General features: G+C 56.4%; 1 protein-coding gene across 2 annotated transcripts in view; it reads right to left on the bottom strand.

Moving 5' to 3' along the window:
* Positions 1–13,752, bottom strand: part of LOC144487701 (uncharacterized) — a 36,751-nt gene extending 22,999 nt beyond the window's left edge. Inside the window, exon 1 of one of the 2 annotated variants that reach the window (XM_078205784.1) lies at positions 13,403–13,752. The gene's annotated coding sequence lies outside the window, so the exon portion shown is untranslated. The remainder of the gene's footprint in view (positions 1–13,402) is intronic. The other variant, XM_078205783.1, reaches the window with a different exon arrangement.
* Between the last annotated feature and the right edge of the window lie 1,246 nt (positions 13,753–14,998).

Below are 14,998 nucleotides of genomic sequence, written 5' to 3'. Positions count from 1 at the left end.
AACACTCCCAGGACAGGTACAGCACGGGGTTAGATACAGAGTAAAGCTCCCTCTACACTGTCCCCCATCAAACATTCCCCGGACAGGTACAGCACGGGGTTAGATACAGAGTAAAGCTCCCGCTACACTGTCCCCCCATCAAACACTCCCAGGACAGGTATAGCACAGGGTTAGATACAGAGTAAAGCTCCCTCTACACTGTCCCCCCATCAAACACTCCCAGGGCAGGTATAGCACAGGGTTAGATACTGAGTAAAGCTTCCTCTACACTGTCCCCATCAAACACTTCCAGTACAGGTACAGCACGGGGTACAGGTACAGCACGGTGTTAGATACAGAGTAAAGCTCACTCTACACTCTCCCTCATCAAACACTCCCAGGACAGGTACAGCACGGGTTAGATACAGAGTAAAGCTCCCTCTACACTGTCCCCCATCAAACACTCCCAGGACAGGTACAGCACAGGGTTAGATACAGAGTAAAGCTCCCTCGACACTGTCCCCAGCAAACACTCCCAGGACAGGGACAGCATGGGGTTAGATACAGAGTAAAGCTCCCTCTACACTGCCCCCATCAAACACTCCCAGGACAGGGACAGCAAGGGGTTAGATACAGAGTAAAGCTCCCTCTACACTGCCCCCATCAAACACTCCCAGGACAGGTACAGCACGGGGTTAGATACAGAGTAAAGCTCCCTCTACACTGTCCCCCATCAAACACTCCCAGGACAGGTACAGCACGGGGTTAGATACAGAGTAAAGCTCCCTCTACACTGTCCCCCATCAAACACTCCCAGGACAGGTACAGCACGGGGTTAGATACAGAGTAAAGCTCCCTCTACACTGTCCCCCATCAAACACTCCCAGGACAGGTACAGCACGGGGTTAGATACAGAGTAAATTTCCCTCTACACTGTCCCCATCAAACACTCCCAAGACAGGTACAGCACGGCGTTAGATACAGAGTAAAGCTCCCTCTACACTGTCCCCCATCAAACACTCCCAGGACAGGGACAGCACGGGGTTAGATACAGAGTAAAGCTCCCTCTACACTGTCCCCCCATCAAACACTCCCAGGACAGGGACAGCACGGGGTTAGATACAGAGTAAAGCTCCCTCTACACTGTCCCCCCATCAAACACTCCCAGGACAGGTACAGCACGGGGTTAGATACAGAGTAAAGCTCCCACTACACTGTCCCCATCAAACACTTCCAGGACAGGTACAGCACGGGGTTAGATACAGAGTAAAGCTCCCTCTACACTGTCCCTCCATCAAACACTCCCAGGACAGGTACAGCACGGGGTTAGATACTGAGTAAAGCTCCCTCTACACTGTCCCCCATCAAACACTCCCAGGACAAGTACAGCACGGGGTTAGATACAGAGTAAAGCTCCCTCTACACTGTCCCCATCAAACACTCCCAGGACAGGTACAGCACGGGGTTAGATACAGAGTAAAGCTCCCTCTACACTGTCCCCCATCAAACACTCCCAGGACAGGTACAGCACGGGGTTAGATACAGAGTAAAGCTCCCTCTACACTGTCCCCATCAAACACTCCCAGGACAGGTACAGCACGGGGTTAGATACAGAGTAAAGCTCCCTCTACACTGTCCCCCATCAAACACTCCCAGGACAGGTACAGCACGGGGTTAGATACAGAGTAAAGCTCCCTCTACACTGTCCCCCATCAAACACTCCCAGGACAGATACAGCACGGGGTTAGATACAGAGTAAAGCTCCCTCTACACTGTCCCCCCATCAAACACTCCCAGGACAGGCACAGCACGGGGTTAGATACAGAGTAAAGCTCCCACTGCACTGTGGGAGATGAAGAGTAATGGGTGACAGGAGGCTTGTGAGTGGCAGAAATACTGGCACAGAACAGACCGGAAAGCTGACTCAAACGCATGGGGGGGGGCGGGTGGTGGATCACAGGACTTTGACTGGATTATCTGGAATAAGTCGCACAGTGGTTCGTGCTCACAGCGCCAGGGACCTGGGTTCAATTCCCAGCCTAGATCACCGTCTGTGTGGAGTCTGCACATTCTCCCCGTGTCTGCGTGGGTTTCCCCCGGGTGCTCCGGTTTCCTCCCACAGTCCAAATGATGGGCGGCACGGTGGTTAGCGCTGTTGCCTCACAGCACCAGGGACCCGGGTTCGATTCCCGGCTCGGGTCACTGTCTGTGTGGAGTTTGTACATTCTCCCCGTGTCTGCGTGGGTTTCCTCCGGTTGCTCCGGTTTCCTCCCACAGTCCAAAGGTGTGCGGGTTAGGTTGATTGGCCATGCTAAAATTGACGCTAGTGTCGGGGGGGCGGGTGTTAGTAGGGTAAATATGCAGGGTTACGGGGATAGGGCCTGGGTGGGATTGAGGTCGGTGCAGACACGATGGGCCGAATGGCCTCTTTCTGCACTGTAGGGATTCTATGATCTAAGTGGGTTGTCTTATGAGGTTGGTTTGGGCAGACTGTTCGCCATTGGAGCGAATTAGAGTGAGATGGGGAGGGATCTGATCGAGGCGGACCAGATTTGATCTAAGTTAGGCAAGGGAAAGTTGTTCCCACGTGACCTGGGGTTCGCTGCCGAAAGTTTAAAGCTTATTTATTAGTGTGACAAGTTGGCTTACATTTTCTTTCATTAATTCGTGGGACATGGGCATCGTTGGCTGGGCCCAGCATTTATTGCCCATCCCTAGTTGCCCCCTTGAGAAGGTGGTGGTGAGCCGCCATCTTGAATCGCTGCAGTCCCCGTGCTGTGGGTTGACCCGCGATGCCGTTCGGGAGGGAATTCCAGGATTTTGACCCAGCGACTGCGAAGGAACAGCCAAGGGGTGGCACAGTGGTTAGCACTCACAGCTCCGGGGTCCCGGGTTCAATTCCCGACTTGCCTGTGTGGAATCTGCACGTTCTCCCTCGTGTCTGCGTGGGTTTCCTCCGGGTGCTCCGGTTTCCTCCCACAGTCTGAAAGATGTGCGGGATAGGTTGATTGGCCATGCTTAGTGTCCCGGGATGTGTAGGTTGGAGGGATTAGCGGGGTAAATGTGTGGGGTTACGGGGGTAGGGCCTGGGTGGGATTGTGGTCGGTGCAGACGCGATGGGCCGAATGGCCTCCTTCTGCACTGTCGGGTTCCATGAATTCTAAGTCAGGACGGTGAGGGGAACTTACAGGTGGTGGTGATGTTCCCAGGAATCTGCTTGTCCTTCTAGATGGAAGTGGTCTTGGGTTTGGAAGGTGCTGACTAAGGATCTTTGATGAATTGCTGCAGTGCATCTTGTAGATAGTACACACTGCTGCTACTGAGCGTCGGTGGTGGAGGGAGTGGATGTTTGTAGATGTGGTGCCAATCAAGCGGGGGCTGCTTTGTCCTGGATGGTGTGAAGCTTCTTAGATAGAATAGATAGAAACCCTACAGTGCAGAAGGAGGCCATTCGGCCCATTGAGTCTGCACCGACCACAATCCCACCCAGGCCCTACCCCCACACATTTACCCACTAATCCCTCTAACCTACGCATTTTTTTAGGATTCTAAGGGGCAATTTTTAACCTGGCCAATCAACCTAACCCGCACATCTTTGGACTATGGGAGGAAACCGGAGCACCCGGAGGAAACCCACGCAGACACGAGGAGAACGTGCAAACTCCACACAGACAGTGACCCGAGCCGGGAATCGAACCCGGGACCCTGGAGCTGTGAAGCAGCAGTGCTAACCACTGCGCTACCGTGCCGCCCGATGAGTGCTGTTGAGAGCCGCACTCATCCAGGCAAGTGGAGATTGTTGTTGGAGAGGCGCACTCATCCAGGCAAGTGGAGATTGTTGTTGGAGAGGCGCACTCATCCAGACAAGTGGAGATTGTTGTTGGAGAGGTGCACTCATCCAGGCAAGTGGAGATTGTTGTTGGAGAGGTGCACTCATCCAGGCAAGTGGAGATTGTTGTTGGAGAGGTGCACTCATCCAGGCAAGTGGAGATTGTTGTTGGAGAGGCGCACTCATCCAGGCAAGTGGAGATTGTTGTTGGAGAGGTGCACTCATCCAGGCAAGTGGAGATTGCTGTTGGGAGCCGCACTCATCCAGGCAAGTGGAGATTGTTGTTGGGAGTTGCACTCATCCAGGCAAGTGGAGATTGTTGTTGGAGAGGCGCACTCATCCAGGCAAGTGGAGATTGTTGTTGGAGCCGCGCTCATCCAGGCAAGTGGAGATTGTTGTTGGGAGCCACACTCATCCAGGCAAGTGGAGATTGTTGTTGGAGAGGCGCACTCATCCAGGCAAGTGGAGATTGTTGTTGGAGAGGCGCACTCATCCAGGCAAGTGGAGATTGTTGTTGGAGAGGCGCACTCATCCAGGCAAGTGGAGATTGTTGTTGGAGAGGCGCACTCATCCAGGCAAGTGGAGATTGTTGTTGGGAGCTGCACTCATCCAGGCAAGTGGGGATTGTTGTTGGAGAGGCGCACTCATCCAGGCAAGTGGAGATTGTTGTTGGAGAGGCACACTCATCCAGGCAAGTGGGGATTGTTGTTGGAGAGGCGCACTCATCCAGGCAAGTGGAGATTGTTGTTGGAGAGGCACACTCATCCAGGCAAGTGGAGATTGTTGTTGGAGAGGCGCACTCATCCAGGCAAGTGGAGATTGTTGTTGGGAGCTGCACTCATCCAGGCAAGTGGAGATTGTTGTTGGGAGTCGCACTCATCCAGGCAAGTGGGGATTGTTGTCGGAGAGGCGCACTCATCCAGGCAAGTGGAGATTGTTGTGGGAGAGCCACACTCATCCAGGCAAGTGGAGATTGTTGTTGGGAGTTGCACTCATCCAGGCAAGTGGAGATTGTTGTTGGAGAGGCGCACTCATCCAGGCAAGTGGAGATTGTTGTTGGGAGTTGCACTCATCCAGGCAAGTGGAGATTGTTGTTGGAGAGGCGCACTCATCCAGGCAAGTGGAGATTGTTGTTGGAGAGGCGCACTCATCCAGGCAAGTGGAGATTGTTGTTGGGAGCTGCACTCATCCAGGCAAGTGGGGATTGTTGTTGGAGAGGCGCACTCATCCAGGCAAGTGGAGATTGCTGTTGGAGAGGCGCACTCATCCAGGCAAGTGGAGATTGTTGTTGGGAGTCGCACTCATCCAGGCAAGTGGGGATTGTTGTGGGAGAGCCGCACTCATCCAGGCAAGTGGAGATTGTTGTTGGGAGTTGCACTCATCCAGGCAAGTGGAGATTGTTGTTGGAGAGGCGCACTCATCCAGGCAAGTGGAGATTGTTGTTGGAGCCGCACTCATCCAGGCAAGTGGAGATTGTTGTTGGGAGCCACACTCATCCAGGCAAGTGGAGATTGTTGTTGGAGAGGCGCACTCATCCAGGCAAGTGGAGATTGTTGTTGGGAGCCGCACTCATCCAGGCAAGTGGAGATTGTTGTTGGAGAGGCGCACTTATCCAGGCAAGTGGAGATTGTTGTTGGAGAGGCGCACTCATCCAGGCAAGTGGAGATTGTTGTTGGAGAGGCGCACTCATCCAGGCAAGTGGAGATTGTTGTTGGAGAGGCGCACTCATCCAGGCAAGTGGAGATTGTTGTTGGGAGCTGCACTTATCCAGGCAAGTGGAGATTGTTGTTGGAGAGGCGCACTCATCCAGGCAAGTGGAGATTGTTGTTGGAGAGGCGCACTCATCCAGGCAAGTGGAGATTGTTGTTGGAGACGCGCACTCATCCAGGCAAGTGGAGATTGTTGTTGGAGAGGCGCACTCATCCAGGCAAGTGGAAATTGTTGTTGGAGAGGCGCACTCATCCAGGCAAGTGGAGATTGTTGTTGGAGAGGCGCACTCATCCAGGCAAGTGGAGATTGTTGTTGGAGAGGCGCACTCATCCAGGCAAGTGGAGATTGTTGTTGGAGAGGCGCACTCATCCAGGCAAGTGGAGATTGTTGTTGGAGCCGCACTCATCCAGGCAAGTGGAGATTGTTGTTGGAGCCGCACTCATCCAGGCAAGTGGAGATTGTTGTTGGAGAGGCGCACTCATCCAGGCAAGTGGAGATTGTTGTTGGAGCCGCACTCATCCAGGCAAGTGGAGATTGTTGTTGGAGAGGCGCACTCATCCAGGCAAGTGGAGATTGTTGTTGGAGAGGCGCACTCATCCAGGCAAGTGGAGATTGTTGTTGGAGAGGCGCACTCATCCAGGCAAGTGGAGATTGTTGTTGGAGAGGCGCACTCATCCAGGCAAGTGGAGATTGTTGTTGGAGAGGCGCACTCATCCAGGCAAGTGGAGATTGTTGTTGGAGAGCCGCACTCATCCAGGCAAGTGGAAATTGTTGTTGGAGAGGCGCACTCATCCAGGCAAGTGGAGATTGTTGTTGGAGAGGCGCACTCATCCAGGCAAGTGGAGATTGTTGTTGGAGAGCCGCACTCATCCAGGCAAGTGGAGATTGCTGTTGGAGAGGCGCACTCATCCAGGCAAGTGGAGTTTGTTGTTGGAGAGGCGCACTCATCCAGGCAAGTGGAGATTGTTGTTGGAGAGGCGCACTCATCCAGGCAAGTGGAGATTGTTGTTGGGAGCTGCACTCATCCAGGCAAGTGGGGATTGTTGTTGGAGAGGCGCACTCATCCAGGCAAGTGGAGATTGCTGTTGGAGAGGCGCACTCATCCAGGCAAGTGGAGATTGTTGTTGGGAGTCGCACTCATCCAGGCAAGTGGGGATTGTTGTGGGAGAGCCGCACTCATCCAGGCAAGTGGAGATTGTTGTTGGGAGTTGCACTCATCCAGGCAAGTGGAGATTGTTGTTGGAGAGGCGCACTCATCCAGGCAAGTGGAGATTGTTGTTGGAGCCGCACTCATCCAGGCAAGTGGAGATTGTTGTTGGGAGCCACACTCATCCAGGCAAGTGGAGATTGTTGTTGGAGAGGCGCACTCATCCAGGCAAGTGGAGATTGTTGTTGGGAGCCGCACTCATCCAGGCAAGTGGAGATTGTTGTTGGAGAGGCGCACTTATCCAGGCAAGTGGAGATTGTTGTTGGAGAGGCGCACTCATCCAGGCAAGTGGAGATTGTTGTTGGAGAGGCGCACTCATCCAGGCAAGTGGAGATTGTTGTTGGAGAGGCGCACTCATCCAGGCAAGTGGAGATTGTTGTTGGGAGCTGCACTTATCCAGGCAAGTGGAGATTGTTGTTGGAGAGGCGCACTCATCCAGGCAAGTGGAGATTGTTGTTGGAGAGGCGCACTCATCCAGGCAAGTGGAGATTGTTGTTGGAGACGCGCACTCATCCAGGCAAGTGGAGATTGTTGTTGGAGAGGCGCACTCATCCAGGCAAGTGGAAATTGTTGTTGGAGAGGCGCACTCATCCAGGCAAGTGGAGATTGTTGTTGGAGAGGCGCACTCATCCAGGCAAGTGGAGATTGTTGTTGGAGAGGCGCACTCATCCAGGCAAGTGGAGATTGTTGTTGGAGAGGCGCACTCATCCAGGCAAGTGGAGATTGTTGTTGGAGCCGCACTCATCCAGGCAAGTGGAGATTGTTGTTGGAGCCGCACTCATCCAGGCAAGTGGAGATTGTTGTTGGAGAGGCGCACTCATCCAGGCAAGTGGAGATTGTTGTTGGAGCCGCACTCATCCAGGCAAGTGGAGATTGTTGTTGGAGAGGCGCACTCATCCAGGCAAGTGGAGATTGTTGTTGGAGAGGCGCACTCATCCAGGCAAGTGGAGATTGTTGTTGGAGAGGCGCACTCATCCAGGCAAGTGGAGATTGTTGTTGGAGAGGCACACTCATCCAGGCAAGTGGAGATTGTTGTTGGAGAGGCGCACTCATCCAGGCAAGTGGAGATTGTTGTTGGAGAGCCGCACTCATCCAGGCAAGTGGAGATTGTTGTTGGAGAGGCGCACTCATCCAGGCAAGTGGAGATTGTTGTTGGAGAGCCGCACTCATCCAGGCAAGTGGAGATTGTTGTTGGAGAGCCGCACTCATCCAGGCAAGTGGAGAGTATTCCATCGCACTCCTGACTTATGTCTTTGTAGATGGTGGACAGGCTTTGGGGGAGTCAGGAGGTGAGTTACTCACATTTCAGATAAACGGAAAATACTGCGGATGCTGGAATCTGAAACAAAAACAGAAAAAATGCTGGAAAATCTCAGCAGGTCTGACAGCATCTCTGTGGGGAGAGAATACAGCCAGCCTTTCAAGTCTCGATGACCCTTTGTCACAGCCGCCCTGATGAAGGGTCTTCTAGACTCGAAACGTTGGCTCTATTCTGTCTCCACAGATGCTGTCAGACCTGCTGAGATTTTCCAGCATTTTTTCTGTTTTTGCTGTGTGCATGTGTGTGTATAGGCTTACATTAACACTGCAATGAAGTTACTGTGAAAATCCCCTAGTCGCCACACTCCGGCGCCTGTTCGGGTTACACCCAGGGAGAATTTAACACGGCCAATGCACCCTAACCTGCACGTCTTTCGGACTGTGGGAGGAAACCCACGCAGGCGCGGGTGGCACAATGGTTCGCGCTGCTGCCTCACAGCGCCAGGGACCCGGGTTCGATTCCCGGCTTGGGTCACTGTCTGTGCGGAGTCTGCACGTTCTCCCCGTGTCTGCGTGGGTTTCCTCCGGGTGCTCCGGTTTCCTCCCACTGTCTGAAAGATGTGCAGGTTCGGTGGATTGGCCGTGCTAAAATTGACCCTTAGTGTCAGGGGGGATTAGCTGGGGTAAATATGTGGGGTCACGGGAATCGGGCCTGGGTGGGATTGTGGTCGGTGCAGACTCGATGGGCCAAACGCCCTTTTTGATTTGATTTATTATTGTCACATGTGTTAACATACAGTGAAAAGTATTGTTTCTTGCGCGTTATACAAAGCATACCATTCATAGAGAAGGAAAGGAGAGGGTGCAGAATGTAGTGTTACAGTCACAGCTAGGGTGTAGAGAAAGATCAACTTAATGTGAGGTAGGTCCATTCAAAAGTCTGACAGCAGCAGGGAAGAAGCTGTTCTTGAGTCGGTCGGTACATGACCTCAGACTTTTGTATCTTTTTCCCGACGGAAGAAGGTGGAAGAGAGAATGTCCGGGGTGCGTGGGGGGGTCCTTAATTATGCCGGCTGCTTTTCCCCGAGGCAGCGGGAAGTGTAGACAGAGTCAATGGATGGGAGGCTGGTTTGCGTGACCTCGACATGATGAAAAAAACTCTCCTCCTCTGTCCCTTTCCCGTCCTGGGAACTTTGCTTTTAACTTCTTCTTGTCCTCTCACCGTTCTTTAAAAAGCATGGAAACAGGCCCTTCGGCCCAACCGGTCCATGCTGTCCTCCCAGCTAGTCTCAATTGTCCGCATTTGGTCCATATCCTCCAACCCTTTCCCATCCATGTACTTTTTAAATGTTGCTGTTGTACCCGCCTCAACCACTTTCTCTGGCAGCTCATTCCGTGCACGCACCACCCTCTGGGCGAAGACGTTGTCCCTCTGGTTCCCTTTCCCCTCTCACCTTAAACCTCCGCCCTCCAGTTTTCAATCCCCCGACACTGGGGAAAAGACATCCTATCGTGATTTGATTCATTATTGTCACATGCGATGAAAAGCATTGTCTCTTGCGCGCTATACAAAGCATACCGTTCATAGAGAAGGAAAGGAGAGAGTGTTAGCACAGTTGGAATGTGAGGTGCAGACTCCGCACAGACAGTGACCCAAGCCAGGAATCGCTGTGATAACAGCAGTGTTAACCCACTGCTCCACCGTGCGCTGAGCCAGGAATCGAACCCCGGTCATAGAATTCATAGAAACCCTACAGGAGGCCATTCGGCCCATCGAGTCCGCACCGACCACAATCCCACCCAGGCCCTACCCCCACATATTTTACCCGCTAATCCCTCTAACCTACACATCCCAGGACTCTAAGGGGCAATTTTTAACCTGGCCAATCAACCTAACCCGCACATCTTTGGACTGTGGGAGGAAACCGGAGCACCCGGAGGAAACCCACGCAGACACGGGGAGAATGTGCAAACTCCACACAGACAGTGACCCGAGCTGGGAATCGAACCCGGGACCCTGGCACTGTGAGGGCAGCAGTGCTAATAACCCACTGTGCCGAGCTGGGAATCGAACCCGGGTCCCCGGCGCTGAGAGGCAACAGTGTTAATAACCCACTGAGCCGGGAATCGAACCCCAGTCCCTGGCGCTGCGAGGCAGCAGTGTTAACCCACTGCGCTGAGCCGGGAATCGAACCCCAGTCCCTGGCGCTGCGAGGCAGCAGTGCTAATAACCCACTGTGCCGAGCCGGGAATCGAACCCGGGTCCCCGGCGCTGCGAGGCAGCAGTGTTAACCCACTGCGCTGAGCCGGGAATCGAACCCGGGTCCCCGGCGCTGCGATGCAGCAGTGTTAACCCACTGCGCTGAGCCGGGAATCGAACCCGGGTCCCCGGCGCTGCGAGGCAGCAGTGTTAACCCACTGCGCTGAGCCGGGAATCGAACCCCAGTCCCTGGCGCTGCGAGGCAGCAGTGTTAACCCACTGTGCCGAGCTGGGAATCGAACCCCAGTCCCTGGCGCTGCGAGGCAGCAGTGTTAACCCACTGCGCTGAGCCGGGAATCGAACCCCAGTCCCTGGCGCTGCGAGGCAGCAGTGTTAACCCACTGCGCTGAGCCGGGAATCGAACCCGGGTCCCCGGCGCTGCGAGGCAGCAGTGTTAACCCACTGCGCTGAGCCGGGAATCGAACCCCAGTCCCTGGCGCTGCGAGGCAGCAGTGTTAACCCACTGCGCTGAGCCGGGAATCGAACCCCAGTCCCCGGCGCTGCGAGGCAGCAGTGTTAACCCACTGTGCCGAGCCGGGAATCGAACCCGGGTCCCCGGCGCTGCGAGGCAGCAGTGTTAACCCACTGCGCTGAGCCGGGAATCGAACCCCAGTCCCTGGCGCTGCGAGGCAGCAGTGTTAACCCACTGCGCTGAGCCGGGAATCGAACCCGGGTCCCCGGCGCTGCAAGGCAGCAGTGTTAACCCACTGCGCTGAGCCGGGAATCGAACCCCAGTCCCCGGCGCTCCGAGGCAGCAGTGTTAACCCACTGCGCCGAGCCGGGAATCGAACCCGGGTCCCCGGCGCTGCGAGGCAGCAGTGTTAACCCACTGCGCTGAGCCGGGAATCGAACCCCAGTCCCTGGCGCTGCGAGGCAGCAGTGTTAACCCACTGCGCCGAGCCGGGAATCGAACCCCAGTCCCTGGCGCTGCGAGGCAGCAGTGTTAACCCACTGCGCTGAGCCGGGAATCGAACCCGGGTCCCCGGCGCTCCGAGGCAGCAGTGTTAACCCACTGCGCTGAGCCGGGAATCGAACCCGGGTCCCCGGCGCTCCGAGGCAGCAGTGTTAACCCACTGCGCTGAGCCGGGAATCGAACCCCAGTCCCTGGCGCTGCGAGGCAGCAGTGTTAACCCACTGCGCTGAGCCGGGAATCGAACCCGGGTCCCTGGCGCTGCGAGGCAGCAGTGTTAACCCACTGCGCTGAGCCGGGAATCGAACCCGGGTCCCCGGCGCTGCGAGGCAGCAGTGTTAACCCACTGCGCTGAGCCGGGAATCGAACCCGGGTCCCTGGCGCTGCGAGGCAGCAGTGTTAACCCACTGCGCTGAGCCGGGAATCGAACCCCAGTCCCTGGCGCTGCGAGGCAGCAGTGTTAACCCACTGCGCTGAGCCGGGAATCGAACCCCAGTCCCTGGCGCTGCGAGGCAGCAGTGTTAACCCACTGCGCTGAGCCGGGAATCGAACCCGGGTCCCCGGCGCTGCGATGCAGCAGTGTTAACCCACTGCGCTGAGCCGGGAATCGAACCTGGGTCCCCGGCGCTGCGAGGCAGCAGTGTTAACCCACTGCGCTGAGCCGGGAATCGAACCCCAGTCCCCGGCGCTCCGAGGCAGCAGTGTTAACCCACTGCGCTGAGCCGGGAATCGAACCCGGGTCCCCGGCGCTGCGAGGCAGCAGTGTTAACCCACTGCGCTGAGCCGGGAATCGAACCCGGGTCCCCGGCGCTGCGAGGCAGCAGTGTTAACCCACTGCGCTGAGCCGGGAATCGAACCCCAGTCCCCGGCGCTCCGAGGCAGCAGTGTTAACCCACTGCGCTGAGCCGGGAATCGAACCCGGGTCCCCGGCGCTGCGAGGCAGCAGTGTTAACCCACTGCGCTGAGCCGGGAATCGAACCCGGGTCCCCGGCGCTGCGAGGCAGCAGTGTTAACCCACTGCGCTGAGCCGGGAATCGAACCCCAGTCCCTGGCGCTGCGAGGCAGCAGTGTTAACCCACTGCGCCGAGCCGGGAATCGAACCCGGGTCCCCGGCGCTGCGAGGCAGCAGTGTTAACCCACTGCGCTGAGCCGGGAATCGAACCCGGGTCCCTGGCGCTGCGAGGCAGCAGTGTTAACCCACTGCGCCGAGCCGGGAATCGAACCCGGGTCCCCGGCGCTGCGAGGCAGCAGTGTTAACCCACTGCGCTGAGCCGGGAATCGAACCCCAGTCCCTGGCGCTGCGAGGCAGCAGTGTTAACCCACTGCGCTGAGCCGGGAATCGAACCCGGGTCCCTGGCGCTGCGAGGCAGCAGTGTTAACCCACTGCGCTGAGCCGGGAATCGAACCCGGGTCCCCGGCGCTGCGAGGCAGCAGTGTTAACCCACTGCGCTGAGCCGGGAATCGAACCCCAGTCCCCGGCGCTGCGAGGCAGCAGTGTTAACCCACTGCGCTGAGCCGGGAATCGAACCCGGGTCCCTGGCGCTGCGAGGCAGCAGTGTTAACCCACTGCGCCGAGCCGGGAATCGAACCCGGGTCCCTGGCGCTGCGAGGCAGCAGTGTTAACCCACTGCGCTGAGCCGGGAATCGAACCCCAGTCCCTGGCGCTGCGAGGCAGCAGTGTTAACCCACTGCGCTGAGCCGGGAATCGAACCCCGGTCCCTGGCGCTGCGAGGCAGCAGTGTTAACCCACTGCGCCACTCCCCCAACGCGGATGACGTAAGCTCTCACAATCAACTAGCGTTTGGATGAGCACAAGCCGCGGCGCGCATGCTCAGAGCGCGCTGCTCGTGGACCAACTGCCCTTGCCTCCCCTCCCCTTACGCATGCTCAGAGCGCGCTGCTCGCGGACAAGCCGCCCCGCGCCCCCCTCCCTTTACGCATGCTCAGAGCGCAGCAGCTGCGAGGCCAGCTGCCAGTGCGCATGCTCGGGGAGAAAGGGGGGGGGGGGCCGCCTCAACGCCGCCGAGGATGACTGCGCATGCCCCGATCGCCGCCCTGCCTATCCCTACCCAATGCGCTTGCGCAACGAGCTCCTTTCCTCCCCCCTCCCCCCCCCTCCCTCCCTCCACCGAATAACGGTCGCGAGCGGGGATAAACGGACGGCGGAAAAGGGGTGAGGATTTCCCTCACAGAGCGGCTGGGTTTGGAGGGTCGGGGGGGGAGAAACGGAAGATGTCAATCACCAACCTGCCGGTTCTGTCCTCTTCCCCCCTCCTCCTCCTTCGGTCGAGCGGCGGCGAAGCGGACTCGGCTTCTCCTCGGCAGGTAGGCCCGGCCTGAGCGGGACACGTGACCGGCCCGGGGAGGGGGCGGGGCTGACCACGCCCCCCCCCCTCACGGGCTGATCGACGTCACCGGCCACCAATCGGCAGCCAAAGAGGGGCGGCGCCCGGAGGACCCAGCGGCCGCACGGTCCTCCAACCAATCAGAGCGTGGCGGGGGCGGGCTCTGGCGGCGCGTGATTGACAGCTCCCTTTGATTGACAGCTCCCTTTGATTGACAGCTCCCTTTGATTGACAGCTCCCTTTGATTGACAGCTCTGCAGCCTTCATGCTCTCTGCCTTTGGTAAGAAGTTTAACAACACCAGGTTAAAGTCCAACAGGTTTATTTGGTAGCAAAAGCCACACAAGCTTTCAGAGCCCCAAGCCCCTTCTTCAGGTGAGTGGGAATTCTGTTCACAAACAGAGTTTATAAAGACACAGACTCAATTTACATGAATAATGGTTGGAATGTGAGTCTTTACAGCCGCACGGTAGCACAGTGGTTAGCACTGCTGCTTCACAGCTCCAGGGACCTGGGTTCGATTCCTGGCTTGGGTCACTGTCTGTGTGGAGTTTGCACATCCTCCCCGTGTCTGCGTGGGTTTCCTCCGGGTGCTCCGGTTTCCTCCCACAGTCCAAAGATGTGCGGGTTAGGTTGATTGGCCATGCTAAAAATTGCCCCTTAGTGTCGTGCAATGTGTAGGTTAGAGGGATTAATGGGTAAAATATGTAGGGACATGGGGGTAGGGCCTGGGTGGGATTGTGGTCGGTGCAGACTCGATGGGCCGAATGGCCTCTTTCTGTACTGTAGGGTTTCTATGATTTCTAACCAAGTCTTTAAGATACAAACAATGTGAGTGGAGGGAGCATCAAGACAGGCTAAAAAGATGTGTATTGTCTCCAGACAGGACAGCCAGTGAGACTCTGCAGGTCCAGGCAAGCTGTGGGGGTTACAGATAGTGTGACATGAACCCAAGATCCCGGTTTAGGCCGTCCTCATGTGTGCGGAACTTGCTATCAGTCTCTGCTCAGCGACTCTGCGCTGTCGTGAAGGCCGCCTTGGAGAACGCTTACCCGGAGATCAGAGGCCGAATGCCCATGACCGCGGAAGTGCTCCCCAAACAGGAAGAGAACAGTCTTGCCTGGTGATTGTCGAGCGGTGTTCATTCATCCGTTGTCGTAGCGTCTGCATAGTTTCCCCAATGTACCATGCCTCGGGACATCCTTTCCTGCAGTTTGGTACAGGGGGGGAGACTCAGACACAGAGCAACACAGTAAGAAGTCTCTCAACACCAGGTTACAGCCCAACAGGTTTATTTGGAATCACGAGCTTTCAGAGAAGATAGGAGCAGAATAAGGCCACTCGGCCCATCGAGTCTGCTCCGCCATTCAATCATGGCTGATATTTTTCTCATCCCCGTTCTCCTGCCTTTTCCCCATAACCCCTGATCCCCATATTAATCAAGAACCTATCTATCTCTGTCTTAAAGACACTCAATGACCCGGCCTCCACAGCCTTCT

The sequence above is a fragment of the Mustelus asterias genome, unplaced genomic scaffold (assembly GCF_964213995.1).
Source record: "Mustelus asterias unplaced genomic scaffold, sMusAst1.hap1.1 HAP1_SCAFFOLD_983, whole genome shotgun sequence".
NCBI classification, from domain to species: domain Eukaryota; kingdom Metazoa; phylum Chordata; class Chondrichthyes; order Carcharhiniformes; family Triakidae; genus Mustelus; species Mustelus asterias.
This window is presented reverse-complemented; position numbering and strand designations above follow the sequence as displayed.